Raw genomic sequence first — 15,542 nt, forward strand, 5'->3', positions numbered from 1 at the left:
GGGAAGGGAAGTTCTGCACTTTTCTGCCTGAAACTGGGAAGGAAACACAGAAATCCTTCACCAAAGCACAGCTGGTGAGTTTTGTTTGCACTGAAGGAAAAGGAGCAGCACTGATACTAAAGGGATTCACTGATGGATGTTTTACCCCTCCCTTGGTTTACAAAATCATTTCCTGTCTGGGAAGATTCCTAAACACAGCCAGGAGCCCCCCTGGGGGTGGGGGGAGGATACAGAGAGAGGCAAAATCCCAAACCTCTACAAGAGACCCCCAGTGGCCTCTGGACCCAGTTCCTCCCCATTCCCATTCCCAAAATCCTTCCCTTTCCTGTGTGGGTTGATTGAGCTGGAGATGTTCCCTTGCGAGGAGAGCTCTCCCAACCCTTTGCTCTGAGGAATGGGACTCACCTGGCATCCCTGGGGGTCTTTTTCCAGAGATAGGAAGGTTTTTGCCAATAAAATCTCATTCCAAGTCCAGCCTCACTTTTCAGAGTGTTGTTTCACTCCACACACCCAGGGAGTTTGGGATTGGGGGTGCTGCAGGATGAAAACCCTGCCCATGACGGAACCCCTGGAAGTACCTCTCAGGCAATCTCTGATTTTCCCCTGCCTGATGAAGCTCACAGAGAGGAGATGGAGGAGGAGCTTGAGGTGGGGGCACCATGAGCTGTCCCAGAGGTCCTGGGGTGCCCTGTCCCCTCTGGGTGCCCCCAGCCTGTTCCACCACCATGAACATCCTTCATCCTCCCAGAATGAGCTCCTGCCCTGGAAAATGGTGCCTCCAGGAGGGTGAGAGGCCCCAAACGCCCTCCTGCCAAACTTTCTGGCCTCTCCCCTGCTCTTGAGACCGGAGCCACCCGATCCCAGCCTTGCTTCTCACCCTGCCTGGGTGCCACATGTCCTTCCCTAAATAAACCCCACTTGCTGGCCCCTGTCCAGGCTGCAGAATCTCCAGAGATCCCATCTGGGAGGGCACTGAAGGGAAACAGAGCCCCAGAGCTGATCTGGGGCGAGATGGGAGAGGTTCCATTAAAAACCCCTCCAGAGCCAGCACATCCTGAATCATCGGGAACCCTCCAGAGGAGCTCAGGAGCTCAATAAATCCCTGTCTGCAGCCAGGAAGGGACCAGAGGTGAAGAGAATCCTCTCCATCATCAATGAGGGTGGGATGATTGGCAGAGATGAGACAGCAGCAGACTGAGCAGGACTGGAGATGTTCAGTAGGAAAGCCTGTTTCCATTAAACTTTAAAAAACTTTGGATCTGCACCTATTTTGAGGTGCAGATGGGTTTTTGGGGTGATAAATGACTCCAAATGACTCTCTGGGGTTTGCTGGGCTTTGAAGCCCCTGCAGGACAGGAGCCCAGTGTGGCTCCAGGAGGGGCCTGGGAATCACCCTCAGCCTGCAGCAAAGGTTTTCCAAAGGCTCCCAGCATGGACCACTCCCTGCAGCTGCAAAAGATCTTCGAGATCTTAAGATCTCTAAGGTCTGGAAAGAGATCTTAAGATCTGGAAAGGGATCTTAGAGTGTTGAAAGAGACCTTAAATCTCATGGGGAACGACAGTTCCACTGTCCCAGGGTGCTCCCAGCCCTGTCCAGCCTGGCCTTGGGCACTGCCAGGGATCCAAGGCACCTGTGCCAGGGCCTGCCCACCCTCACAGGGAGGAATTTCTTCCGGAGATCGCCACAATCTCACAGATTTTTCCACCCTGCCCAATGCTAAGGCTGTGTTCAGGAGCACTGAGCCCAGGCAGAGCAGGGTCAGTGTAGGATTGACGGGGGTAGCACAGTCAGGATGGATGGAGATGAGAGATCTCTGCAGCCAGGGCTGGAACTTGGGGTTTATTGCAAAGGGCCTGGGTGCAGGGCCCTGCTGGGAGCTGCAGCCACAGCTCAGAGCAGGACTGAGAGAAGAGAGGGTGAGAGAGTAAAAGGGCAAGAGAGCACAAGGCAAGAGCTGAGAGCTAAGAGGCAAGAGTAAGATTATAGGAAATAAGTGAGCAAAGTTCCCATTACAATACAATAAATCATTTTCTGTGTTGAATTTTCTAATTCTCACTAACCAATCTAGTACAATACACAAATCCTATAGCATTTCCATACAGCCTATAAGAATCATTACATTACCACACTGTGTTACATTTTAAACCCTAAAAACTCCTCTTTGGCCCCTTCTGCCAAGCTGGCAGGGTCTGCTCTGCCCCTTGGGCCTGTCTGCAAGCAGAGGGTGTTGTTCCATCAAAAGGGGATCACCTTCAGTGGCCACACCATTGTTTTCCAGTTGTTCAGTAACTGAGGGATCTCAAAGCTTGCTTTCATTGCAATCTCACTTATACTTTCCATATTCTCAAAATCTTTTGCCAGGCAATCATATTTATCAGGCTTTCCTGTTTCATCTTCCCCAACAGGTCAGGTTTCCCACATCCCTTCCCCAGGAGTGCCCCAGCCTGGCACCCTCCTCCCGCAGCGTGTCCCGTGTGTCCCCAGCGGTGCCCGGGCACGGCGGAGTTTTGCCCGGGGCCAGAGGGTGGCACTGCGGCCCCTCCGCAGAGCGGCACGGCGGGGATGGCAGCGCTGCAGCGGGGGACAGCATCCCCACAAAAACCCTTCCAATAACCATAGCACTGCCCATTAAAACAACTGCCCTAAGCGTAACAGCCCTAGGCATCGTTTTAGCCCTAGAAATTTCAAAAATAGCCCAAACACTCATCCTCACAAAACAAACTCCTCTCTCAAACTTTTCAGCATCCCTAGGATACTTTAACCCTTTAATCCACCGCCTAAGCATAACCTAATTCCTCAACGGAGGACAAAACACTGCCTCCCACCTAAGTGACCTCTCCTGATACAAAATATTCGGCCCAGAAGGACTAGCCAAAGATTGAAGACTAAACCCCTTTTTAGAGTTACCCCACCACCCCATCTCAGGTTACAATGAGGACGTTAGCGACTAGGGTTCAGAACAGGATTTGTGATGGAGGGCAGAAGGTTATTGGCCACTGTCACCCCGGGGTGACAGCAGCCACTGAGCCCAGCCCCAAGAGCCCCAGAGGGTGAGGAATGGGTCACACTGCTCTGGGCACTCGGGAACAGCCGGGCAGCCCCGGCCAGGCAAGGGTTAACCCCCAGTGCCTGGGGTGGGAATCCACAAAATCAGAAGGGTTTTGGGAAAGCTGCAAAAGAGACAGCAGAATGTGATTAGAGCTAAGCAGCAGCCATGAGATAGATCAGCAGAAAAATTCTGTAAAAAGTAGAAAAGTAAGGACAAATAGAAGAATGGTCTGTGTATTAATGCTTGTCTAGAATAACTCTCTAAGCTACAGAAAAGTATATCTAGTGAGATATTAGGAAGGTTGAAGCTTAATAATGGAGCTCTGTGCATTGTGTTTTAAGGCTGACAAGCAGGTATTGTATTTGAAATCACAGAGAGTCACAGAATCAGCAAGGTTGGAAAAGACCTTGGAGATCATCAAGTCCAACCTGTGCCCTGACACCACCTTGTCTCTCCTATGCCTCCTCTTCTCCAGGATAAACAACCCCAGCTCCCTCAGTTGCTTCTCACTGGACTTGTGCTCCAGACCCCTCCCCAGCCTTGTTGCCCTTCTCTGGACACGCTCCAGCCCCTCCATGTCCTTCCTAAACTGGGGGCCCAGAACTGGACTCAGCAATATAGCAAATAAGCAGGCATTGGTTTAACCAAAGGTACATGTGCTTATAGTGACTGGATGGAACTACTGTCAATGTGCTTTTGCTTTGTGTGATTGGTCAAAAAACTTATAAAGTGAGTTGTAACATTAAGTTCTTGGTCTGCTGCCTGGGATGTGAGCTGCTGGCATCTTCCCATTGTCACAACCGTGTAATGAGACTGACGCTGGAACATAAAACAGCTCAAGGCACATTCCCAGCAGTGCCATCCCGGTGGTGATTTGCACACAGATCCCGATCAGAGATAAGCCACAGGCTCGGGCACAGCGCTCTCCCCGCCCTCACAGTCGTCCTGCTGCTCTTCCCAGTGCCTGTCACTGCCGGGGAGGCGCTGGCCAGGGTCGCTCCCACCTCCCCTCCACCTCCCCGAGTCCCTTGGGGTGCTGGAGCCGGCCCGGAGCCGCAGCACACCTGGGGCACTGCGCCGTGCCCGGGCAGCGCGCCCCGTGGGGGCCATGGGGGCAATGGGGACAATGGGGACCAGGGGGGCCATGGGGGAAATGGGGGTGATGCCATGGGGGTGATGGGGGCCATGGGGCAATGGGGGCGATGCCATGGGGGCCATGGGGGTGATGCCATGGGGGTGATGGGGGCCATGGGGCCATGGGGGCAATGCAGCCGCGGGGGCTCCGGCCCCGGCAGCGCCGTGATTGGCGCGGAGCGGAACGGAACGGAACGAATGCCACAGCTGAGACGGGCCAGGCTACCTGAAGGAGCCCGCATGTCCTCAGGTTTCACTCATGACCATCTGACAGCAGCAGCAGCTGCGCTGCCAACTCGCCGAGCCAAAGGCTCCAGGAGTCGAAGGAGAGGGAAATTCTGGCCCTAAAAGGTCTCTCCTTGGGATTTCGCACTCTCCACCCGACAGTAAGTACCGGGGTCAGCCCTGGGCGGCTGCCAGGCCCCCGGGCGGGGCTGCAGGGTCGGGGATGTGCCCAGGTTTGTCACTGTCACCGTGCCTGGAGCGGTACCGGCAGTGTCCCGGGATTTGCAGTCTGAGTGCTGGAGGTGGACGGGACCAGGATGGACTCCGGTGGCTCTAGGGGGGTGTTTAGGGCTGGAGGCACCTGCTGGACTCCCCTGCATGGAAAACTGTCCGGGACAGGGGACAAAGTCCCCACAAAGGTGCAGGCGGGGCACGGACGAGGGTGGCAGCAGCCAGCGGGCTCTCAGTGGCCGCAGGGCTGTGTCGGGCTGAGAGGGGACAGTCAGGGACAGCCAGGCAATGGGCTCCCGAGCCACCTTCCCCGTGTCACTAAAGGAGCCACGGGCAGGGCGCACAAGTCTCAGGCTCCTTTCTCCTGGCTTCTCCTCCTGGAGGTCTAAATATAAACCCCGGCCTGGGCAAGCCAAGGTTGCAGGAAAGGTCTGCGGGTGCTCCCAGTGTCTCCTTTCGGGAAGGGCCCTGTCCCTGCAGAGCCCCCATGCTCTGTGGGGCGGCAGGGGGGGACCCCCAGGGCAGAGGGGGCACTGGGACCCCTGTGCCACGCGGGAATGGGGTGGCAGGGAAGGGGAGGCTGTTCCCACCCTGGGGCTGTGGGCACACAGGCACAGCCAAAAGGGTGCCAGGATGAGCCCAGGGTGGGGTTCAGGGTTGGATCCCCCACAGCAATCAGGCAGTGCCAGGGTGGGGTTCAGGTCAGGGTTTTTGGGTGCTGTATCCCCCCTGTGCCAGCTCCCATCCCCTGCTGCATGGGCAGGGCCCGCTGGGCTCCCCCAGAGCCCTTTTGGGGTTTATCCAGGGGCAGTCAGCTCCATTCAAACCATTCCCCCCATCCCCCCCCATTCCCCCATTCCTCCATTTCCCCCATTCCCTCATTCCCCCCTTTCCCCCATTTCCCCATTCCACCTATTTCCCTTATTGTTCCCATTTCCCCATTCCCCCCATTTCCCCCATTCCCCTCATTCCCCCCCATTTCCCCCATTCCCTCCCATTCCCCCATTTCCCCCATTTCACCCATTTCCCCCATTCCCCCATCCCTGCAGAAGGATGTTTTCCGAGGAGCACAAGCATTTCCTGCCCTCAGGGCACTGATGGAGCTGTCAGGGATCAGCCCGCGGCAGGCGAGGGATGGAACTGCTGCTGTCACCAAGGAACAACAATTCCACAAAGCCCTGGGGACAGCAGGACATCCCAGTCACTCCCATTATCCCGGGGAGATCCTGGATGGGTTGATGCAGCACTGGAGCTGCTCCCTCTGGTTCATTCCAGGAAAAATGTTGGATTTATAATGGTTTGAGGGGGAAAGAGCATATTTACAGGAACTGGTTAACGAGCACAAAGTCCTGCCCTTGACCGTGCTGTGCTAATATTTAAATAGCATTTTCTATTTTGTAATCTGTGCAAAAGGGTCCAGTTCATGATTTTGCCCGGCTCTGTGGAGTCCCTTGGGCAGCTCCAGCTCCACTCAGGGAAATTTGCTGGATTTGGGATATGAGACTGAGCAGCAGAGCCATGAGGAGACGCCCAGCACCGTTTCTGTTTGCAGCAGGTTGGATTAATGAGGTTCTGTTTGCAGCAGGTTGGATTAATGAGGTGGTTTCTGTGCAGGGCAGAAAGGGGAGAAGGTGGTGGATGCTTTGGGAAGTTGTGAGGGAAAAGATCCCAGTTTAGCTCGGGAGAGAGCAGGGAGGGTGCTCAACCTCTGTGCCTGTCCTGCTGCCTCCCTCCTGGGATCCATAAATCCCTGGAACATCTCGTCTTCGGGTTCCCCTTCTCCATTTCCAGGTGGATCTGGATGAGATCCCTGGGGCTGTGGGGCTCAGCATCTGTGGCAGCTCCAGGTGCCCTGTGTTGATCCTGCTTTGCAGAATCTGCTCCAGGGCATTGGGATCCAGAGGCTGCAGTGGGAAAGGGGCATCTTCCAGCCCTGGGAAGCTGCAGGGATCCCAATATTGCAAACGGGAGCAGCAGGGCTGGGACCTGCTCCTGGTGCTGCGCTGGGGATCCCTGCGGGAGCTGCTGCCTCTCCTGGCATCCCCCAGGGCTGGGGGCATCCCTGTCCCCGTGCCCCGAGCCTGGGGGGCAGCGGGTCACTGCAGCCCCACGCCACCCTCCCTTCCCCCTCGCTGTCCCCTCGCTGTCCGCTCGCTGCCTTCCCGGCACGGCTCAGATCTTTTCCGAGCCTGACACGGGAGCTGCCGGCAGGGAGGAGCCGCAGCTCCGGATGACACCCGAGTGCAGGGTGGGCAGTGGGCAAGCGCAGGGTCTCCACTTTAACCCTTCCCTGGCTGCTCAAGCCTCCAGCACTGCCAAATTCCCCCAAAATAACCCCGAGCCGCCACCCAGGCCGGTGTCCCCTTTCCAGCAATGCCCTGTCCCCCGGCAGGGACAGCAGGCGTGGGGATGGGGTGGCATCCCCGGCTCCGGGCAGGAACGGGTCAGTGCGTGGCTGCAGGATGGTGCAACCTCCTATTTCCATCTGCGGCCGGGGAGAGCATCCCAGGATTTCACAGCTCCCGGGCTGTGTGTGCCACCCCCACGCTGAGCACAGCAGGTACAGCCTCAGGGCACCGAGCCCCAGGAGCTGCGGGGCAGCAGCGATCCGGGAATTGCGGGGAATTCCTTCCCACGAGGGTTTGGTGCTGCTGCAGGAGCGGAGGCGCCTCTGCAGGGCTGGATTTTTTGGGGTTGATGTCCCTGGAGGAGCCGTGCCCCCTCGGAGGTTCAGCACGGAGGATTTGGATTTCCAAGGGAAGGCAGAGCCGGGTGGGCTCGGCTGGGATTTTGCAAGGAGCTGGAGGAGGGAGCAGCACAGATTTTGGCAGGTGCAGAGCAGCCAGGGCAGTGCAGAGCCCACAGAAGGTGCTGCTAGAATAGGACACAGCTCCAAAGGAACTGTGTATCCATCCCATTCCCTGGAAATCCCCAGCACAGTTGCAGGGTGTCCCTGTCCCAGTGCAGCACCAGGCTGGAGCAGCCTGGCTGCTGCCAGGAAAAGGCTGCAGAGAATTGGGAGGGCTCCTCTCTGCTCGAGGCAGGCAAAAAGCATTGTTCCCATAGCAGGGAACTCATCCTCTGTGTGCTTAAAATCATGAAATCAGGGAATGGTTTGGGTTGGAAAGACTTTAAAGCTCATCCCATTCCATGGCAGGGACACCTCCCACTGTCCCAGGCTGCTCCAGCCTGGCCTTGGGCACTGCCAGGGATCCAGGGGCAGCCCCAGCTGCTCTGGGAATTCCATCCCAGCCCCTCCCCACCTTCTCAGGGAACAATTCCTCATTCCCAAAATCCCATCCAGCACTGCCCTCTGGCAGTGGGAGCCATTCCCTGTGTCCTGTCCCTCCATCCCTTGTCCCCAGTCCCTCCCCAGCCCCCTGCGCTGCTGCCCTGGTGACCTGTGGGTGACAAGCAGTGGCCTGGCTGGAGGACAGAGGTGGCACAGGAGGAGCAGGAGCTGCTGCAGCATCTCAGTGCCCTGCTCTGGCTGGGAAGAGGCATCCAGCAGTGCTGGCCTGGCTCTGGAATCGTTTCCCAAGGAAGGACCTTCCCTTTGGCTGGGCTCGGGGACATTCCAGGCAGCCCTTGGTGACGGATGCACTTGGAAACATCCCCCATCCCTGCTGGCACGCCTGGCTTGGGCCACGCTGCAGGCAGAGAGCAACAAACCCCACCCAGAGCAGGGCAAAGAGCCGCGGTGGTGACAGAACCCGCCCTGGGGACGTGTCACTCAGTGCCACTCACGGGAGCCACCGGTGCCAGAGGTGTCACAGCCACATGGCCCCGCCAGGTGCTTAAAACATCTGCAATTCAAAGGATAACGCTCGAAAATTTAAAAAAATATATATTTCCTTACTCTAAGTCTTCTGAGCCCGGTACTATTTTAAAATAGAGTGGGAAAAGGCTTGGGGTCACTTAATTTTCTTAATGGTGTTGTTTTCTTGTGAAAATCTCCCACCCTCTGCCTTTAAAGCAGCCTAAAAATCCCGCGAGTTTCCAGAACCACCGTGCTGCTGGAATTCCAGCATCCCACAGCAGTGTCCTAGGAGCCATTTGTGTGTGAAAGGAAATTCTGGAGATTTCCTGTATCTTTCCAGATGGTTTTTGTAATGGAGTTACAGAACAGAATTAAGGGACCACAATTTCTCCAGGGGTGGAAGCATCAAACTCTTAAATGGCACAGAAAGGAATGTAAAGTTGTTTATAAAATGGTTGATTTTGTCTGGCACAACTGAGGGTGCCAGGGTCCCTGAGAGAAACTCCCATAATCCTGAATATTCCACAGCCCTGCTCAGCCCCTGGGAAATCTGCAGGAGCTGAGGTGAATTTCCCCCACCTGCAGGATTGGAGTTCTCCAGCCCTTGTGCCACTTTTGGATAAAAAAAAACCCATTTCACATCAGATTTTTTCAATCTTCCCATGTTTTTTCCTAAAACTTGTGGGAAATACCATAGGAACTAAACAAACAAACAGCCCATAGGAGTTTTTGAGGTTGTGGCATCCCTGGGACCATGCCAGGAGGGTTTTCTGCAGCCATCAGATTTTCCAACACAGCTCCTGTCACCCTGCAGGCTCCTGCTGCCCTGGCTGGGTTTGAAGCAAATTTGTGTTTTCCTGGCAGCTTAATCTGTGGGATTTGAGGGTTTTAAAACCTGTTCAAAGCATGCAGGGGTGGGGAGGGGGTTTCCTGGACACACAGCAGGTTTAGGAGAGCAGGGTTAGGAATGGCCCAGGGATCTGATAATCATGGAAAGGGTTGGGTCAGAAGGGACCTTAAAAACCATTTAATTCCACCCCTGCCATGGCAGGGACGCCTCCCACTGTCCCAGGCTGCTCCAAGCCCTGTCCAGCCTGGCCTTGGGCACTGCCAGGGATGCAGGGGCAGCCCCAGCTGCTCTGGGCACCTGTGCCAGGGCCTGCACACCCTCCCAGGGAACAATTCCCAATTCCCAATATCCCATCCAGCCCTGCCCTCTGGCACTGGGAGCCATTCCCTGTGCCCTGTCCTCACCCAGCCCTGTGTGCCTGGGGGGAAGCTGCATCTCTCTGGTTCCCTGGGAAACTCCAGAGCTGCAGGTGCCCCCCAGTGTGGCAATGACATTCTCTGAAAAAATCCCTTCACCCAGGATTTTTCTCCTGGGAAGCTGAGAAGCCTCAGAGAAAAGGAAAACAATTCTTATCTCATTTGCTTCTCCTGTGCTGTGCTCATGTGGAATGTGTTTGGAGATTGTTTACCCACAGGTGATTGTTCCATTGCATTCTGCTGGGAGTTGTTTTCACTCTTTGGCCAATCAGGGCCAAGCTGTGTTGGGACTCTGGAGAGTGTCACAAGATTTCATTATTATCTTTTTAGCATTCTGTAAGTATCCTTTCTGTATTCTTTAGTATAGTATAGTATTCTTTAATATAATATAGTATCCTAAAGTAATAAATTTGCCTTCTGAGAACATGGAGTCAGGTGCATCATTCCTGCCTTTGCCAGGGCATTTCCCAGCAAATACAACACCCCAGAGCACAGGAGGCTCCAGGTTTGCAGGTGATCCCCCAAAAAATAAATGCCTTAGGGAGGAATTGGAGCCTGGATCAGGCAGGTGAGGGAGATCCTAAGCTCCTGTGTCCACCAGAGCCAAGAATGCCCTCCCTCTCTCTCTTCCCCAGCCCATGGAGGTTATTTTCTGGGCAGAATGAAGTGCCTGGATGGGGTCACTTTTCCAGCAGCCTCAGACCCCCCCCCCCCCCCCACTGTCCTGTTCCACAGAACCTCTTACACAGCATCCCTGGGAGCTCCCAAACCAGTCCTGTTACTTTGGTGCCTGATTCCTTTGTGTGCCCTCAGCAGCAAAAATATCAGAGGAAGCTGCATTTCTCTCCAAGTGCAGCCTGGGCACCCCTGAGCCAGGAGCTGCTCCCAGTTCCCTGCTGGGGGTTGAGATGCCCACCCAGGACATGCCCTGGGCAGGGTCCCAAAGCTGCAGCTCGCCTGTGTCACAGCCGCAGGGCCCCAGCCAGGTGACAATTAGCATTGGCTCCATGATTCACAGAAAGCTGATCAATCTCTTTATTATTACATCATTATTTAGAAACTGTCTATTTATAGACACTTACAATACTCTTGGACCTAATTGGTGCTCCACTCCAAACACCATCACACCATTGGCTAATTAAGAAACTACTCTTTGGTAAACAAATCACCATAACACATTCCACATGTTCACAATTTAAGAATTATTTATTATTCTTTTCTCTGATCTTCTCACAGCCTTTCCCTGGGAAAGTTCTCTGTTGCTCTCTGTGCCACAGTGTCACAGCAAAAAGGAGCCATTCATCTCAGCTGGGTGGCCAAAATTTAAGAAGCAAATAAATCCGTGCTCTGTAGAGAGATTTTAAAGTGATTGATTGCCCAGCAGGAAAGATGAGGGACGGGGATCTTCCTTAATCAGGGACTCTTGGAGGACTCAGGTGCTGGAGAGGGACCTTGAGGGTGACTTGTGCCACACCTGTCACTGGGCCTGAGCTGCCTTTACCTGTGGGAGCACAAGGAGTTTGGTCTGGGTTATTCATAGGAGCTGCTAAAAACCTGCCAGGGCGGGCCAGGGGCTGCTCCTCCTGTCCCCATGGCCAGGGGCTGTCCCAGGGTGGGACCCTTCCCCTGGGCTGGTGGGACCCAGCCCTGTGCCCCACCCTGTGCCCCCCTATGGGGCTGGGCTCACTGGGGACAGAGGGGTGCTGGGCTGAGCCCCCACAGAGCCCAGGCTTGGCTTTGCTTCCGAGGATGGAAGGCCACCAGACATGCTGGTGGCTTCTCCACTGTGCTGTGTGGGATTTGGACACGGGATCAGCCCTGCTCCTGCTCCCTGGGGCCACCCCATCCTCTCTGAGTGGCCCCAAAGGGCTCAGAGCAGCACCAGGAGCTGCAAAAGACCCCAAAAAGCCACAGAGAATTCCCATGCCAGGGGCAACACCCCCTTTGAGCCTCCCAGTGTAATCTCAGGCAGTGCTGCCCTGCCCCAGCATCTCCCAGCCTGCTCCTGGTGCTGCTCCATGGCTGGGGAGGGGACTGGGGGCTCCAGCCCGGCCACAAGGGAGGGGACAGGGCCAGGAGAGGGGACAGGGGCATGGAGAGGGACACAGGCAGGAGAGGGACAGGGGCAGGAGAGGGGACAGGGGAGGGAGAGGGGACAGGGCCAGGAGAGGGACACAGGCAGGGAGAGGGGACCAGGGCAGGAGAGGGACAGGGGCAGGAGAGGGGACCAGGGCAGGAGCAGAGCTGGGGCTGCTCGCAGCGGCTCCCCGGGACAGGAATGAGCAGAGTCATGGGGCTGCAGAAACCTGAGCCCGGCGCTGATCGCTGGTGGCAGCTGGAGGCAGAGCCACCTCCGGCAGCGGGGACAGCGCTGGGGACCGCGGTGGCAGCACCCGGGGAACCACGGCCCGGGCAGCACCCCCTGCATGAGCGGGGACAGCAATGGCACAGCCCCGGCACAGGCTGCTCCTGACAGCTCTGCCAGTGCCCATTGCCAGGGAAACTGAGGCTCTCCCAAGTGACGAGCTCCTCTGAGCCCTCAGAGCTGCCAGAGATGAGTTGGGAAGGTCAAGCTGTGCCAAGGGAAATTTAGGCTGGATATCAGGAAAAGTTTTTTACAGAAAGGTGATAAAGTTCTGGAATGGCTGCCCGGGGAGGTGGTGGAGTCACCATCCCTGAGGGTGTTTAACAAAGCCTGGATGTGGCACTGGGTGCCAGGGTTGAGTTGAGGTGTTGGGGCTGGATTGGTTTCAAAGGTCTCCTCCAGGCTTGTGATTCTGTGTATTCTGTGATTCTGTGAATTCTGTGATTCTGTGATTTTGTGTTTCTGTGATTCTGTGTTTCTGTGATTCTGTGATTTTGTGTTTCTGTGAATTCTGTGATTCTGTGATGATTCTGTGTTTCTGTGATTCTGTGTTTCTGTGATTCTGTGATTCTGTGAATTCTGTGATTCTGTGAATTCTGTGATTCTGTGAATTCTGTGAAGGTTCCCCCACGGGCCCTGTGGGTCCTGCTGGAGCCTGTGTGCTGCTCCCTCTGATGACCCCAATGGATCCATTCCCAGCTGAGCTGTTCTGTGATCCCCTGCACCAGCGCATTCCCCCTGGGATTTAGGGTGATAAACCCAGCACAGCCCTGTGCTTCTCAGCTTTTTTGAGCTCCCTGTTATCGAGGGGAAGGTTCCAGAGCTGCTCAAGTGGAGCAGGAGCTGTTTGTAAGTCCTGAGCAATTCAATGAAAAGCAGCACTGGTGGCACCTCTGTCCCCTGCCCAGGCACTGTCCCCTCTCAGAGACACCCAGGACCCAAAATTCCCTTTTTGTTTGCTTTGATGGGGTCCCACCTCTGGGGGCCATCCCCCTCCCCACCCATGTGGGACCAGGTGGGGCCACAAGCTGGGCTGGGCCTGGACTCCATTTGCAGTGATGTGACTCAGTTTGTGCTGTTAAATAACCCCGTGCGGCAAGGACAGAGCTTTCCCTAAATAAGATGAAGTCAGAAAATCAGGTTTTAGGGTTGGAAAAGCCTTCAGAGAGTATCAAGCCCAACTGTTCCCCCACCACTGTCCCCTGTCCCCAGGTGCCACATCCACAGGGCTTTTAAACGTCTCCAGGGATGGAGACTCCACCACTGCCCTGGTCAGACTTTTCCAAAGTCTGGCCAACTTTTCCATGAAGAAATTTCCCCAACACCCAATTTAAACCTCGCCTGGCCCAGCCTGAGGCCGTTCCCTCTGCTCCTGTCCCTGTTCCCTGGAGCACAGCCCGACCCCCCTGGCTGTCCCCTCCTGGCAGGAGCTGTGCAGAGCCACAAGGGCCCCCTGAGCCTCCTTTGCTCCAGGCTGAGCCCCTGCCCAGCTCCATTTCCAGTCTCTTTTCCCATCAGGGCTGTAAGTGTCCAGTTCTCCCTAATCCCAAAGGGCTGAGGGTTTCCAGCTGTCAGCACAGCAGGGCTCTGGGGATTGTTGATCCTGAAGGTTTTTTGGGGTCAGGTGCTTGGAAGCTTCACAGGAAGTTTGGGTTTGCCAGTGGGATGCTTGGTTTGGGAGGGTGAGGCATAGAGGCACCACTGTCCCAGCGTCCATGAGAAGCAAGGTTGAGTTTTATGGAATGTTGGGCTCATATCCCACACAATCTGGAGTTATGGGACATTGTCAAGGCAGAAGAACCTCTGTGGTGTTGGGGGAGCCTCTGCCAGCATCTCCACTCCCCCAGGGCAGGTCAGCCTCTTCCCCAGGTGCAGCCACCCCTCTCTCCAGTTCCTTTTATGCAGCAGAACATCCTTACCTCCCCTAACCCACTCACCCTATTCCTTCTGGGAAGCCATCCCAATCCCTGTAAGATCCAAAAGTGCCTTTACTGCTTCGCTTTTTGGCTCAGGAGAAGCCTTTGACCCTTCCTGGGAGCAGAACCACCCATCAGGGCAGGTTCCTTGTGCTGCCCATGGCTGGGAGCTGTGCCAGGGCCACAGCCCTGCAGGACCCAGCTCCTCTGGCTGAGGAACCTCCTGTTGGAGGCACCATGGGCCCCTTGCAGGAGCTGCAGGAGCAAAGCTGTTGATGCTCTGCCAAGGGGAGGCAGCTGGAGCGGGGCTGCTGCTTCCCAAGATGTTTGGTTGTGTTGAAACCCCGTGTTTGGGGTGTGAAACTGTGTCTGACACTGCCAGGCGGTGACAGGGACACCAGGTGTCCCAGCCTCATGGTGCCTCCTGACTAGAGGTGGAATCACAGAATCAAAGAATCAGAGAATCCCAGAATCCCAGAATCCCAGAATTAATGAGGTTGGAAAACACCTTTGAGATCCTCAAGTCCAATCCATGACCCAACACCCCCTTGTCACCCTGACCATGGCACTCAGTGCCACATCCAGGCTTTCCTCAAGCACTTCCAGGGATGGTGACTCCACCACCTCCCTGGGCAGCCTCTTCCCATGCCCCATCTTTCTGGGAAAACATTTCTCCTGATGTCCAGCATAAACTTCCCCTGGTGCAGCTTAAGGTTGTGTCCCCTTGTCCTGTCACTGCTCCTGGCAGCACCCTCCTGTCAGGAACTTGTGGAGAACCAGAAGGTGCCCCCTGAGCCTCCTCCAGCCTGAGGCTTCCCAGCTCCAGATGGGATTGGGGGTCTGGGAGGAGCAGGAACACCCTGGGTGCTCTGTGATCCATGCACAATAACCTTCCCTGTGAGCTCAACATTTCTGCCATAAATGCATTTGCTAAAACCCCACTGAGATCCTGCACCAAACACCCCCGAGATGTCCCCAGGGGTTGTTGCTAAAACCCCACTGAGATCCTCCACCAACTGCCCCTGAGATGTCCCCAGCTGGTGTTCCTAAAACCCCAAATGCCCCCGAGATGTCCCCAAATGCCCCCGAGATGCCCCCAGGTGGTGTTCCTAAAACCCCACTGAGATCCTGCCACCAAAGGGCCCTGAGATGCCCCCAGGTGGTGTTCCTAAAACCCCACTGAGATCCTGGCACCAAAGGGCCCCGAGATGTGCCCAGGTGGTGTCCCTGAAACCCCAAACACCCCCAAGATGTCCCCAGGTGGTGTTCCTAAACCTCAAACACCCCTGAGATGTCCCCAGGTGATGCTCCTAAAACCCCTCTGAGAACCTGCCACCAGCTGCCCCCAAGATGTCCCCAGATGGTGTTCCTAAACCTCAAACACCCCCGAGATGTCCCCAGGTGGTGCTCCTAAAAGCCTAAACACCCCCAAGATGCCCCCAAACCCCCCAAGATGTCCCCAGGTGGTGCTCCTTAACCCCAAACCCCCCCCAGATGCCCCCAAAGCCCCCCTAGATGCCCCCAAGCCCCCCTCCCGAGGCGTCCCCCATGTGCTGCAGCCCCTTGTCCCCGCAGGCCGGGCGCGGCGGGCCCGG

Source organism: Molothrus aeneus, chromosome 28 (genome assembly GCF_037042795.1).
Source record: "Molothrus aeneus isolate 106 chromosome 28, BPBGC_Maene_1.0, whole genome shotgun sequence".
Taxonomy (NCBI): domain Eukaryota; kingdom Metazoa; phylum Chordata; class Aves; order Passeriformes; family Icteridae; genus Molothrus; species Molothrus aeneus.